We start from the raw sequence: 15,586 nt of genomic DNA on the forward strand, positions 1-15,586 counted from the left end.
CCAATAGTACCCTTTCATGATAGGCGTGGTGTAGCAAGAAAGCTGTGATCGACGATTTTCTGTCAACCAATCAAGTTCTGCAGAGTGTAGCTCCACCCTGTTGGTACGGTACTAATGTGCTTGGTACCCCAACGAAAGGGTACCAAAAAAGTGGTACGGTACGGTTTGGAATTAGGGTACCATTCATAATGGAAACGGCATAAATAGCGTACCATACCAAACTGAACCATACCAGAAAGCTCAGTGGAAACGAGCCATAAGTGTCACCATATGATGACGCTATGGACACTAGAATAAATCCGTGCCTCGTCCTATGATATATGGAGGGTTTAAAATGGCATATTTTTTTATACTTCTCTTCTGTACAGGAAACCTTCTTTAGTACACAATCATTTTACAGCATGATCCCTTTATTGGGCTTTGTTTCATTGGACTAAATAAATGTGTTTTCATTGAAGACAAGAAACATATAATTCATACCTTTGTAACAGAAAAAAAACAGCAATTAATAGCCATTCTAATATCATTGATACACAGTCACACCCATCACAGGAATTCAGTACTTATTGCAAAATAAAGATAAAAAAAAAAAACATTTCCTAAGAAATAGGCTGAGGTTAGCACTAATTCCCAAAATAGTTTTGGAGATGATGATATTCACCAATCACACATGTGCATAGTAATCCCTTTAATTAAACATCCTTGCGCAATCAAGAGGTTCATTGGGGCGTTGAAGCTACACACAGAATTTCCTATAAATAGGGAAACGTTGCATGGAACTGAAGATTGTGATGTGGTAACACTGAAAGTCGTTGACCATCAGCTGCAGTACTAGACAGAGAAATCGCCCTATTGAAGTAAGTCTTCTACAGGTTTTATCGTGCAGACAAATGGCTTAATTTGTAATTGTTCGAGACAGTAATAAACTTTCAGGTAGACAAGCAAACAAAATGAGTGAACATCAATAGGCAACATTCAATAAATAAGAACCAGATAGATTTATATTTATATCATGTGATGTAGTGATTTAGCTACTGATGAAAGAAAAAGTTTGAAAAGTAAAATTATAATGGATTAAGGTCAATTTTATCTGATTTTTTTTTTATAGAATATACATTTTTAACCACTTTACCACCGGAGGATTTTGCTGTCTTCCGTCCAGGCCACTTTCTGCGATTCGGCGCTGTGCGACTTTAACTGACAATTGCGCGGTCGTGCGATGCCGTACCTAAACGAAACTTACGTCCTTTTTTTCCCACAAACAGAGCTTTCTTTTGGTGGTATTTGATCACCTGTGCGATTTTTACTTTTTGCGCTATAAACAAAAAAATAGCATTTATTTTGAAAAAATAACAATATTTTTCACATTTTTTTTTATGAAATTCCCCCCCAAAAAAATGTAAAAATCAAATTTTTTTAAAATTTTCGGCCAATTTGTTTTATGCTACCTATGTTTAGTAAAAAAAATCGCAATAAGCGTATTTTGATTAGTTTGCGCAAAAGTTATTGCGTTTACTAACTAAGGGAAAGATTTCTGTCATTTTTGGTGTTTTTTTTTAATGCGTAATGGCGGTGATCTGCGATTTTTTTTGCGGGACTGTGACATTGCGGCGGACAGATCGGACCCTTGACTGACATTTTTGACACTTTTGGGGGTACCAGTGACATTTCTACAGTAATCAGTGCTATATATATGCACTGTTACTGTAAAAATTACACTGGCAGGGAAGGGGTTAATTTTATTGGAGAGGGAGGGGTTAATGTATGCCTGGTGCTTACTGACGTGTGGGGGGGGGGAGGTGACTGAGTGACAGAAGGACAGATCGGATGTCCAGCTATGCTGAACACTCCGATCTGTCAGTCCCTGTCACTATGGAGATCCGCCCGCTGTGTTTACACACAGCGGGCGGATCTCCAGACTCGATCCCCGATGATCGGGGCAGAGCAGCGGCAATCGCCGCTGCTCCTCCCCTGGCCCGACTCCCGCTGTGAATGAACACAGCGGGAGCGAGCCTCCGGCGGCGCGCGAGCGCCGCCCTCAAGGGGCGGAGTCCAGCGACGTAGGTCTACGTCGCTGGACGGGATCGCGGCACTTTGCCGCAGTAGCCTCCATGTGAGCGGGGCTAAAGTGGTTAAACTGTTATCTTATATCTTTTTTTTTTATTATTATTTTTATACTTAATTTGTATACATAATTTGTATAAAATGCTCCAGCCCTAACAAGTATGTGCCCAATGAAAGTATATAACCATAAGATACTGCTGCTGGCACAAAAATAGGATTCACACCTTACCTATTTATTACAGCATAAGACTAAAAAACTGTGCCTGCGCAATAAACGATTTACTATAATTCTCAAGGATAAAAATCAATAAAGTGCAATTAGTGTAGAATGCCAACAATTGTCAAATTCTCATTAAAAAGCTTTCTGTGCCATAAATACGGTATGTGCAATTCATAATAAATGTGTATCACATCAATATAATATAATTAAAATTCTAAACAGTCCATTCCAAAAAAGTTATTTATATATATATATATATATATATATATATATATATATATATATATATATATTTATCAGTGTCATGTTTACATTCTCTTTAGTATGCTATATTCTAGCAACAGAAAATAATAGAAAATAAAAAAATTTGTGCATACCATTGGGTAATAATGGCTTGCTTGTATTTGCAGTGCCCCTATTACGCCACCAGCATAATACTGCTCCCACCTCACAAGATGGACCTGATATACAGTATATCAGGTCAAACATGCTTTTACCCTTTTACATGGAATTTTTATACTCTTTTGTATGTATCCTTCCAGGTTAATAGGGATCTCTCATCATTGGTGCATAGAAATCTTCAATTTTAATCTATTGTCATCCTGGTTCCTCTTAGCTTTTTCTCCCATATAGGACCCAAAATAGAATAATTCTCATAGTGTTTACTGTTATTTTAACTCTATTTTTATTTTTTTAAATAAAATGATGCACTCAACAATGTATGACCCATTTGTGGCCCATCCCCCTGATGAAGTCACGTGGTATAGTGATGTAACACATAGGGAAGAGGAGCCAGTGACGTCACGCCGCAACCAGAAGTGAGCGGAGCGCCATTTTGTTGGAGGTACAAAGGTACACAGAGGCTGTGTCCATTGTCATTTATACAGGCAAATTCATTTTTCATACATTGTGAGTGCAACCTTATATTTTAAAAAAAAAGTAAAGCTAAAAAAACAGTAAGCACTATGAGAATTATTTTATTTTTGGTCCTATATGGGAGTAAAAGCTAAGAGGAACCAGGATGGCAATGAATTAACATTGAAGAATCCTATGCACCAATAATGAGAGAAACATATAAACCTGGAAGGATACATACAAAAGAGCATAACGCTATGTAAAAGGGTAAAGGAGTGTTTGATCTGATATATATTTGGCCCATCTTGTGAGGTGAGAGTGGTATTATACAGGTGGAGGAACAATCACACTACAAATACAAGCAAGCCCATATTACCCACTGGTGGAGAAAATTTTATATATGCACTATTTTCTTTTCTATTATTTTCTTCTGTAAGAATATAGCATACTAATGAAAATGGACACAGGACACTAATATATAATTGTTTTTTTATTTTTTTGAATAGACTGTTCATAATTGTAATTGTAGCAGAATGGACACTGAGAGTGTGGTTTGTGTTGAAAGAGTGAGGGACTCTTTCACTTGGGACCATAATATTTCTGAGCAGTGTCCCTCAGGAGATATGTGGGGATGTATTGCAGATTGCTAGAATATGGCAGAAGTGTTTCACAGACCCATGCTAATGGAGTGGGGGTTTGTTATTGTTGAATAACTGCATTCCATTGTCCTATTGTTCCTGTCTGCCTTAAATAAGCTTATTATGGGATGTGCATGTCTGTGTGTGGAATGGCTCGAAGAGGGAGGGGTTTTCCCAGAGTATAGATCTCGTCTGTTGCAATAAAGAGTTCATTTCTAGTTGACTCTCAGAACTGTGTGTCGTCCAGTTACTGGGGGGGGGGGAATTTTGCCTTGGATATTTTAGCACTTCCTCAGCTTCAAGGAGTATACAGGAGATACCTAGGCTGGTTATTGGAGCTCCATTACAGTAATTATATTATTTTGATGTGATACACATTTATTATGAATTGCACATACTGTATTTATGGATAAGAAAGCACTTTATTGGGCGTTTGAAAATTGTTGGCATTCTACACTAATTGCACTTTATTGATTTTACCCCTTGAAGATTATAGTAAATAGTTTATTGTCCAGGCACAGTTTTTTATTCATAAAGTTTATTCATTTTTTGTTTTACAAGTAAAAAATACAATACATGACAAAGGCTTCTCAGAGCAGTACGGGTGATTTAAAGAGACAACAGAGCAGTTTGCTTTGAAGATCCCACTGTCTGATTGACACCTTACTCCCATCTGATCAGGAAAGTGTTGTGGCTCTTTGAGTTCTGTAAACAGTGATTTGATGGGAAAAGACAACCTTTAAGGGCTGGCAGTACCAAACAATTTACTGTAATGTGTATTTCCATCTTTGCAGCCAAATTGGGATAACACCTTCTTTTTATTTGCCACATGCCCCCAATTCACATAGCATAAGTAAAATAAATAAATAAATAAATAATATTACATGTAAAAATTGCAGCTTAATTTTTGGATGCTCTTTTCTGGACCCTCCAGTGAGAAAAATCCTAGGTTGTTCTTGGTTTATGGACAGCTGTGTTTGCCATAATTAACCCTGTCTGTACTGTGCAGGCAGCTCTTAATTATCAGCTGCAACTACACTGAACAAAATTATAAACGCACCCCTTTTTTTTTGGCCCCCATTTTTCTTTTACAATATTTTTATTAAGTACAAGTAAACTTATAAAACAGTAAACAAATTCAGAGGCTAGTAGTCAACGACAATATAACAAACTGTGTTAGGCCCCGTTCACATTGGGGCGATCCGACTTCCCGGGGCGACCTCCGAGGTCGCGGTGTGAGCAGCGCGCCGCGACCTCGGAGTGGCCGGCACGGACTTCATAACATTGAAGTCTATGACGGTCGCTCCGGGTCGCCCCAAAGAAGCTCCGGACCCTTTTTCTAAGTCGGAGCGACTTGTGTCGCTCCTATTAGAACGGGTCCGCAGCTTCCCTATGGAAGGCGACCTACGGCGACCTGTGAGGCGACCAGGTCGCCTCACAGGTCGCCCCAGTGTGAACGGGGACTTAATGTTCAGGACAATTAGGCCCTGGATATACTAAATCTTTTGGCTTCCAACCAGGATTAAGGGTAGCTAGATTGATTTATCTTGGTTCCTTAACAGCCTAGAATGTATTAACCAATCATATAGGTCTTAGTAGTCTGGACTTAGAGGACATACTAAACAGACATTATTCCAGAAGTCATTGTATGACCAGTTTAGGATGGTATCTGAAGTAGACCCGTGGTAGCATATGAGGTAAAGTGTGAGAAATCTCTCCAAAACTAAAAAAGAAAACAAAAGGGGTAAAAACAAAATAAAATACATTTCAAAATATATCCACTTAAAGATTGGTAAAGGAGATTAAAATATAATTTCAAAATTGGGGCCAGAGAGCAATAATAATCTCTACACATAGACCTCTGACCAGGGGCGTTGCTAGGTGAGAAAAAGACCAGGGGCTTCAGCCCGAAGGTAAATTTGATAACCCCTCCCACATTTTAAAGTAAGTCCCGCCCCAAGCTCCACCCAATGCCCCCCCCCCTCACCCCTGCTAAATGCCCCACCATAAAATGTTCTATGAACCCATTATGATACCAAAGCAATGACACCTAGCCATGCCCCTGGGGGTGGGACCTCCTTCCGCCACCCGCAGAAGTGATCAAGTGGCTAATTAGCCACTCGGATCATTTCTGCATGAAAGAGAATCACTGGATGAAGAGGTAGGTGCCGGTATCATCCCGGTATAACCAATGAAACCCAAGGACATACAGGAATGTCCTTGGCTGGGAATTGGTTAATGGCACCCCAACAGGTGGCTAACAGATGCCCGGGAACGACCGCAGAATAAAGGCGCAAGAGCTACTTTAGTCACAAAAAAAGTGCAGCACTCTCCTTCAATAACGTGCATACAAATTATAGTGCATAAATAAATATCTGAAAACAGTGTAACACAAAGAGTGCGTGGGAAGGTTTTTTCACATTTACAGTATATATTTTTTGCAAAAGCTACTTTGCTACGTCTGTTGTGTGTAGGGTATCCAATTCAAAGTGTGCAAAGTAATGTGTAAGTAATACACGACACGATGTTTATTACCTAATACAGAGATCACAGTACTTCTGACAATGGCTTCATCTGCTTTTCTCTCCAGAAGGACAGTGCCATCTTTGTTAAGTCACTATCCTGGTCAGCATCCACTTTCTGGGCTGAGATGCCAGCTCAGAAATGACACCCTTGTGTGCCCTTAGCTCATATATGAAAAATCTCCTCCTCCAGCTGAAAAGAAAAATCCCTTAAAGTCTCCTGGGATGTATTACCTCATTTGGACTAGGCCAGAAACCAGGAAGAAACTGAAGAAAAGTAAAAAAAAAAAACAATTTTTGTACCAATATTTTGCACATAATTTACCTCCCTATCTATTTACTAATGTTAGCAGCATAATGAATCAAAATAATGAATGCTGTTTAAGTGAGTTTAGTTTTCCTTTAGTATGAGAGTTTCATGTTAATCACAATCTTGACTATCTCAAGACATTGATTCTGAAGCAGATTAAGCATTTTTTTATGTCCTCGTTCAGTGAATTACAAAATGTCCTGATGAACAAAGTTGTAATCAGCCAAATTTGCCTTGATTTGGTGGGATTTTATGAGCAAATCTTTGTTACTGACTGTATGGTAATTACAGGCTGTTTGGTCTGGGGATAAGGGACGGATTACCAGCCCCTTCAAACATTGTAACTTCCTAATTGCATATATTTACTCGTCTAATGAAGGAGATGACCACCATAACCCTATGCACCCTGACATTGCATCTCCCTGTCAGTGCCAACCAGCGCCACTACCCATTGGCACTCCTGACTGACTGACACTTACATTAAACCTTCCTGCCTCCCAGCACCCCGCCCTCCTGCATTCCTGACTCTAACATTACATACCTTATTATGTTGAGGTGCAGCAGGCCAGGTGCTGGCAGGTGGAGTCGGTGTGGAGTGGACACACCTGGCCAGGGGTGGACTGACAACTCATGGGGCCCCTGGGAAATAGGAGATTATGGGGCCTGCTGTGTCCACACTCAAGCCACACCCACACAAAGCCCCACCTACATAGTGCACTGCCCCCATTACATGCAGTCGTCACAGAATTTCTCTGCACTATGTTCAAAATAAATGTTCAATAAGTTGCATTAAAGAAAGTGTGACAATGGTACATTTTAGGGCTAGACCGATTATCGGCAAGGCCGATTTATATCTAGGGCCAATATGCACTTTCCCCGACATATCGGTATTGGCCCCGGAACTGGCCGATATTTTTGTGACGTCATTCTGCCTTCTTAGGCCGCCTCCCTCACCTTGGACAGCCTCGTCTGGAGTCAGGACTAGTCTCACGGGAGTGTATCACAGCCATACACCCACCCACAGCAGCCGGTGCCACCCAGCCAGCCACCCACAGGCCCTTAACCAGCCACCCACCCACCACAGGGTGCCAGACAGCCAGCCACTCACAAACAGGGTGCCAGACAGCCAGCCACCCACAGGCCCTGTACCAGCCAGCCACAGGCACTGTACCAGCCAGCCACCCACAGGCCCTGTACCAGCCACCCACAGGCACTGAACCAGCCAGCCACCCACAGGCCCTGTACCAGCCACCCACCCACCACAGGGTGCCAGACAGCCAGCCACTCACAAACAGGGTGCCAGACTGCCAGACACCCATAGTCCCTGTACCAGCAAGCCAGCCAGCCAGCCACCCACAGGCCCTTAACCAGCCACCCACCACAGGGTGCCAGACAGCCAGCCACAGGCACTGTACCAGCCAGCCACCCACAGGCCCCGTACCAGCCACCCACAGGCACTGAACCAGCCAGCCACCCACAGGCCCTGTACCAGCCACCCACCCACCACAGGGTGCCAGACAGACAGCCACTCACAAACAGGGTGCCAGACACCCATAGTCCCTGTACCAGCCAGCCACAGGCACTGTACCAGCAAGCCAGCCACCCACAGGCCCTGTACCAGCCACCCACAGCCCCTGTGCCAGTCACCCACCCACCACAGGGTGCCAGCCAGTGAGCCACCCACCACAGGGTGCCAGCCAGCCAGCCAGCCACCCACCACAGGGTGCCAGACAGCCGGCCATTAAGCATTAAACAAAAATTAACATGTTCAGTATCTGATTTGTGTCAAAAATGTTCTTTATTTTTCAAAACTTTAAATGTACAAAATATCGGCCGATACGTTGTGACCGAAATATCGGTATTGGCCCTGAAAAAAATCATATCGGTCTATCCCTAGTACATTTCCAAAATGTACCAAAAATGTTTTTTCCAGAGTGATCCATAGCAGTGGTCCTCAACCCTGGTCCTCAGGGCCCACTAACAGGCCAGGTTTGCAAGATAACTGAAATACATCACAGGTGATCTCATTTGCTGCTCAGTGATTGCAGTACTCTAGTCTGCATCTCCCCAAGGTAATACTTAAAATCTGGCCTGTTAGTGGGCCCTGAGGACCGGAGTTGAGGATCACTGAATTCCATAGGATACAGTATTAAAACTCTGAACACAATTTAGAGCAAATTAGGAACAAAAATAAATATTTAGGGAAAATTAAATTTCAGATTCAAAAAGAGCACAAAATAAAACACATCTGGGTCTTTTCAAACTGACAAACTATATTCAAATTTCCAAAGCAATAGAAAACAAATAAAACCAAATTAACCGAATGAAATGAAAGACTAATGCAACAGACCCTCATAATGCAGGCAGGGGCCAATACGTATTTTGCACTCCAAGCAATCTGTTCTGGCATAAAAAACACCATCAGTGTTAATTTTGGCAGCAAATTTCAATTTAGTCTTAGTCTTAGTCTTTTGACTAAAATTCCATTTTTGTTTTGGTCAATTTTAGTCATCTGCAATCAGTTGTATTCAGTGGACTAAATCTGCAGTACATTTTAGTCGACTAAAATGCCCTACAATTTAGTCGACTAAAATCGAATGGGTTTAGATAAATTGTAATGCATTATTTAAAGTGGTTGTAAACCCACTTTAAAAACTTTTACCTATAGGTAAGCCTATATTAAGGCTTACCTATAGGTGCTATAAATATCTCATAAACATGTACCATTTAGGAGATATTTACAGTGCATGCCGCTGCCATCGGCGCATGCGCTCTGAAGGAATGGCCACCCTTCAGAGCCCTGTGCTGTGAACAGCGGCTCCTGTGCACATGCGTGGGAGTGATGTCATTGTGCCTCTGGCCAATCAGATGGCCGGAGGACGCGATCCAGGAAGCAGGACGGCCGAACATGTCAGCTGTCCTGTCGGCACTGTGGGGGCTTTTTTTTTAGGCAAGTACTTCATAATGAGCTAGTATGCGTTACCAAGTTGCCACAGTTAATCAGGGGGCATACTACCAATTAGAAGCGCCCTGCAGGTATTGGGGTACCCACAGTTCCCTATGATTTCTATGAAGAATCTTCCATTGAGATCTAACAGCACACAATGCCTTTAAAGGTTGAAAAGACTGATCAGATAAGGGGAATTCCTGCTACATGCAATCAGGGGACATCCTGCCAATCAGAAGCAGCCTGCAGATACTGCGATGCCCGCGGACCCCTTCGACTGTTACAAGCCTCCTATATTGACATATAATAATGCACAGTCCCGTAAAAAGTTGTAATGTATGATCAGATAACAACAGAACAATCAATTTCTAAGTTGCTTTGATCAGCTAAGGGTGACATCTGCTAGTTGAAATCAGGGGGCGTCCTACCAATTAGAAGCAGCCTGCAGATATTGGGATGTCCAATGACCCCTAGAACTGCTATACACCCCTCCAACATGCCCACTGTGATCTCTTGCCTCAGTAAAGCCTCTTACACGCAATGAGAATATTGGACGAATGATTGCGTTTTTTTTTTTAGTATGCCAGTCTCATATCAAAATGAAGAGGTTACTAAAATTATGAAAATTCTTGTAAGGCAGAAAACAACATTGGAAGTGAAGTAATGTGTTGTATTGTAAAGTAATGTATTCTTTTGTTTCCAAGCATGCGTGGTCTTGCTCTTCCGATTTTTTCTTTTTGGGATGATAACTGTACTGATTAAACTAAAACCAATTGTTCTGCGATTGCATGAGAAAAAAAATGTTGTGCTTGTCCCTTTGGATAATTTTGCATAAACAGTCATAATTGGCTCTTAAAAGTTGCAATGAAGGATCCGATAAAGGTGACATCAATGGCAATCAGAGAGGGTGGTCAGCCTGTCAATAATGCAGTATCCAGGCACACCCCCACATTTCACCTCCAACAGGCAGTGTGCACAGACCTGGACCCGTGCAGGAATCGCACATTCCTCATACAGAGAGATGAGGCAGAGCAATGACACCGAACAATGGAGGGAGGTTCAGTGACAGGGCAGCCTGACACATGGCACTGGCAACCCCCCTGGAAGTGCCAGTTCACACTACTGCGGGTGCGCTGATCGCATGTAATTCGGAGCGCACTGCTCCTTCATTACATGAGATCTTCTGTGCGGATGGGAATTCAGCCATACACTTTGTATGGCTGAAATTCGCACTGCACCCGCACAAACGATGCACAGGACCCTTTTTTTTTCAGCCGCATCAGGATCGGATCGCACAGTGGTTCACACTTGTGTGATCAGATCCTGTGCGAACTGTAAGATTGCACTGCGATATGCGATCAAACTGGGGGTGTCGTTAACATTTAATTGACACCCCTGCGTATCGCATATGGCAGTGTGAACTGCCTCTTGTGCGGATGCGATGTGGGAACAGGCTGCGAATTCGCAGCCTTCCCGCATCGCACAAGTGTGACCCCGCACTGACTGCCCCGAAACCTCTACCAAAGTCCTCCCTGAAGCTGCACACCGCTTTTCTGTTAATACACAGGGCTGACAAATGTCCAGCCAGCTTGGATCCAATGTACCCTAGTGCAGAACAGGTCAGGCAGTAATCAGAGCCATCTGGAGAGTCCTGGGATGCCATGCCCAACTCACCCATATCCCCCAGTACAGAACAAAGCTGTAAGTATAGCTTTGTGAGCACAGTCACAAAACCAGGCATAGTACTATAACTGGCTTTGTAAATACTGCATAGTAGTAGTAATACTTACAAAGCCTGCAAAAAGCAATAGTTACAAAGCTAATTCAATAAAAATCCTCAACTTTGTTTGGATATAATGGTCTACTCTACAGCCTGAACCAGGAACACGGCTGCTGAGGGAGAGAGAGCAGCACTGAGAGACAGCAAGTGCACACACACAGTAGAAGAGCCTTGCCTTGAGCCTGCTTACAGTAATTAGCATACAAATGGTAATTACCATTACACAGGGAGACCTCCCTAGGGAATCCAACTGCTTCTGTGCAGTGTGCACATGGAGAAGGGCAGGAAAATAAGTGGGTGGGGATAGTGGTGGGCGTGAACCAGCACACTGCTCTGCTCTGCTCTCCCTGTATGCAGCTGCTGGCATGTGAGGCTCTCATGTGCCATCCATCCGACGTAACACCGGAGAAGAGGGAGGTGAGTGGAGGCGGAGCCAATTCTAGGCGCGGAGGCATTTGAAATCCTCCGCTCTGAACGCTGCCTGGACAGTGAGACACTCGGGGCTAATAATTATAATGATTCCACACGAGACTCGGGGCTTTTTTTGGGGCCCACTCGGGGCTATAGCCCCGGTCAGCCCCCCCCTGCCGACGCCACTGCCTCTGACTATAGTTAACCAGGAAGGAAAAGTAGAAAAGGAAAGAAAAGGAAAATGAAAGGAGCAGGGGTTAGATTAAGAGATCCAAAGAATGAAATTGGTGGAAAGGAAAAAAGAAAGGAAGAAGAAGAAGGACCCCACCCCGGGGGGTTCAAGGCCACCTCCGGCTGGCTAAGCAGGGTCCCCGCTCAAAAGTCCAGAAAGCAGGACGTTGGTCTCATCGTTGGGAACTGGTCTAGCCAAGGTTGCCAAATCTTACTAAACTTGTCCTTAGTGTATGTGAGTATCGCCGTAAGTTTTTCGTTTGTCAGTGTACCATGCACACGTCGCTTCACCTCCTCAAAAGAGAGGAGGGGGGTTTTCCTGCTCTGGTTATGTTTCTATGGTTTGTTTTTCGTGGCCATAAAGATGTGTTGCCAGGAATCCAGGATATGTTCCCGCTTAGTTAGTTCAAGAATTGGTTTGTGAAGTAATGCTTCCCATGCATCTTTGCGTTGTTGGAATGGAAGAGTGTATTGACCAATGCGTACACCTGAATCCACAACTTCTTAACTTTAGAGCATGACCACCATATATCCTTCATGTCGCCCTGGTCCGAACAGCCCCAAAAACACAAAGCCGAGTATATAGGGAGGTTTGCCCCCATTTTCCATGAGCTGAACTCAAAGATCTAAGACTTTTTCTACGTATACAAAAGGCCTATTTCTCTCAAATATTGTTCACAAATCTGTCTAAATCTGTGTTAGTGAGCACTTCTCCTTTGCCGAGATAATCCATCCACCTCACAGGTGTGGCATATCAAGATGCTGATTAGACAGTATGATTATTGCACAGATAATCGGACGACTTATCGTCCGCATTTTGTTGCATGATACTAGTATCGAACCCAACAATGAGTACTAACCGTATGATTTTTCTTTTTCGTACGATTCTGGAAAAGCTTCCTGGTTGCGTAGCTACGTATCGGATTGTGCAAAACAAAAACAATGGCAGCCAGGCTTTTTCCAGGTTATTTTCGGGTTTCTGATCATGTCTTTGTCTATCAATTTTTAGCGGAAGCATACTGTACTGATTAACCGGTTGCCGACCGCCGCAAGTACATATACTGCGGCGGTCAGCCCCGGCCAGGCAAAGTGACGTACCGGTACGTCACTAGCCTGTCACTGGCTTGTGAGCCAATAGCGGGCGAGCGCACGCCCGCTGAGGCGCGCGCCCGCCCCGGCTCGTTCCCTAACAAGTCAGTGCGTGTGACCGGCGGTCACTCGCGATCGTTCGCCGGGAAGGGAGAAAGGCAGACAACTAATTTAAACAAGCCTGTCATTCTCCCCTGTGTAAAAATGGAGATCAGACGGTTCTACTATGTAGGACCGTTGATCTCTGTTTTTACACTAGTAGCCATGTCCCATCCCGTCACAGTTAGAAACACGCCCCTAGGACACACTTAACCCCTCCCTCTCCAATACAGTAAAGCCCTTCCCTGCCAGTGTCATTTTTGCAGTAACAGTGCATATGTATAGCACTGATTACTGCAGTAATGTCACTGGTAACCCCAAAAGTGTCAAAAATGTCAGTCAAGGGTCCGATCTGTCCGCCGCAATGTCGCAGTACCGCAAAAAAATCGCAGATCGCCGCCTTTACTAGTTAAAAAAAACCCACCAAAAATGACAAAAATCTTTCCCTTAACTTTTGCACAAACCAATCAAAATATGCTTTTTGCGATTTTTTTTTTTACCAAACATATGTAGCATAAAACAAATTGGCCGAAAATGTTAAAAAATTTAGATTTTTACATTTTTTTTGGAAATTTCATAAAAAAAATTTGAAAAATATTGTTATTTTTGCAAAATTGACGCTTTTTTTGTTTATAGCGCATGATCAAAAAATCGCACAGGTGATCAAATACCACCAAAAAAAAGCTCTGTTTGTGGGGAAAAAAAGGACGTCAAATTCGTTTAGGTACAGCGTTGCACGACCGTGCAACTGTCCGTTAAAGTCACGCAGTAAAAAATCGCAAAAAACCCCCTGGTCAGGAAGGAGGTAAAATCTTCTGGGGCTTAAGTGGTTAAATGATTGTCGTTCACTTGGCTATCATAAGACAAAAGTTTTCATGTTTGTCCCTTTGGATTTTTTTGAAATGTGATCGGCTGTCGAAAGCTGTGTACCAACGATCAGATTATCGGGCGATCAATTCAAAAGTGATTTTTTTTTTCATACGATTATCTGATCGTGTGTACGAGGCATTAGGCTGGCCACAATAAAAGGCCACTCTAAAATGTGCAGTTTTATCACAGAGCACAATGCCACAGATGTCGCAAGTTTTGAGGGAGCGTGCAATTGGCATGCTGACTACAGGAATGTCCACCAGAGCTGTTGCCCGTGAATTAAATGTTCATTTCTCTACCATAAGCCATCTCCAAAGGCGTTTCAGAGAATTTAGCAGTGCATCAAACCGGCCTCACAACCGCAGACCACGTGTAACCACACCAGCCCAGGACCTCCACATTCAACATCTTCACCTCCAAGATCGTCTGAGACCGGCCACCCGGACAGCTGCTGCAACAATCGGTTTGCATAATCAAAGAATTTCTGCACAACCTTTCAGAAACCGTCTCAGGGAAGCTCATCTGCATGCTCGTCATCCTCATCTGGGTCTCAACCTGACTGCAGTTCATCATCATAACCGACTTGAGTGGGCAAATGCTCACATTCGATGGTGTCTGGCACTTTGGAGAGGTGTTCTCTTCACAGATGAATCCTGGTTTTCACTGTACAGGGCAGATGACAGACAGCGCGTATGGCATCGTGTGGGTGAGCGGTATGCTGAAGCCAATGTTGTGGATGGAGTGGTCAATGGTGGTGGTGGGGTTATGGTATGGGCAGGCATATGTTATGGACAATGAACACAGGTGCATTTTATTGATGGCATTTTGAATGCACAGAGATACGTGATGAGACCCTGAGGCCCATTGTTGTACCATTCATCCTCAACCATCACCTCATGTTGCAGCATGATAATGCACAGCCCCATGTTGCAATGATCTGTACACAATTCCTGGAAGCTGAAAACATCCCAGTTCTAGTATGGCCAGCATACTCACCGGACATGTCACCCATTGAGCATGTTTGGGATGCTCTGGATCGGCGTATACCACAGTGTGTTCCAGGTCCTGCCAATATCCAGCAACTTTGCACGGCTGTTGAAGAGGAGTGGACCAACATTCCACAGGCCACAATCAGCAACCTGATCAACACTATGCCAAGGAGATGTGTTGCACTGCGTGAGGCAAATGGATACTGACTGGTTTTCGGACCCCCCCATACCCCCCCCCCTCAATACAGTAAAACTGCACATTTTAGAGTGGCCTGTTATTGTGGCCAGCCTAAGGCACACCTGTGCAATAATCATGCTGTCTAATCAGCATCTTGATATGCCACACCTGTGAGGTGGATGGATTATCTCGGCAAAGGAGAAGTGCTCACTAACACAGATTTAGACAGATTTGTGAACTATATTTGAGAGAAATAGGCCTTTTGTGTATGTAGCAATATTTCCAGGCATTGGGCCTGAGGTGGGTCTGCCATTGTTACCGGAAACAGTTCCAACACATTTAAGTTGTAAACCCAAGTGTGAGAACTGAGACAATGACCATTC

General features: G+C 43.4%; 1 protein-coding gene across 1 annotated transcript in view; it reads left to right on the plus strand.

Annotated features, from left to right (window-relative positions):
• The first annotated feature begins 796 nt into the window (after positions 1-796).
• The window catches only part of LOC309559326 (TRPM8 channel-associated factor homolog), a 75,869-nt gene continuing 61,079 nt past the window's right edge, over positions 797-15,586 (plus strand). Inside the window, exon 1 of the mRNA XM_082262555.1 lies at positions 797-857. The gene's annotated coding sequence lies outside the window, so the exon portion shown is untranslated. The remainder of the gene's footprint in view (positions 858-15,586) is intronic.

The sequence above is a fragment of the Pelophylax lessonae genome (genome assembly GCF_965119305.1).
Source record: "Pelophylax lessonae genome assembly, chromosome: 7".
Lineage (NCBI taxonomy): Eukaryota > Metazoa > Chordata > Amphibia > Anura > Ranidae > Pelophylax > Pelophylax lessonae.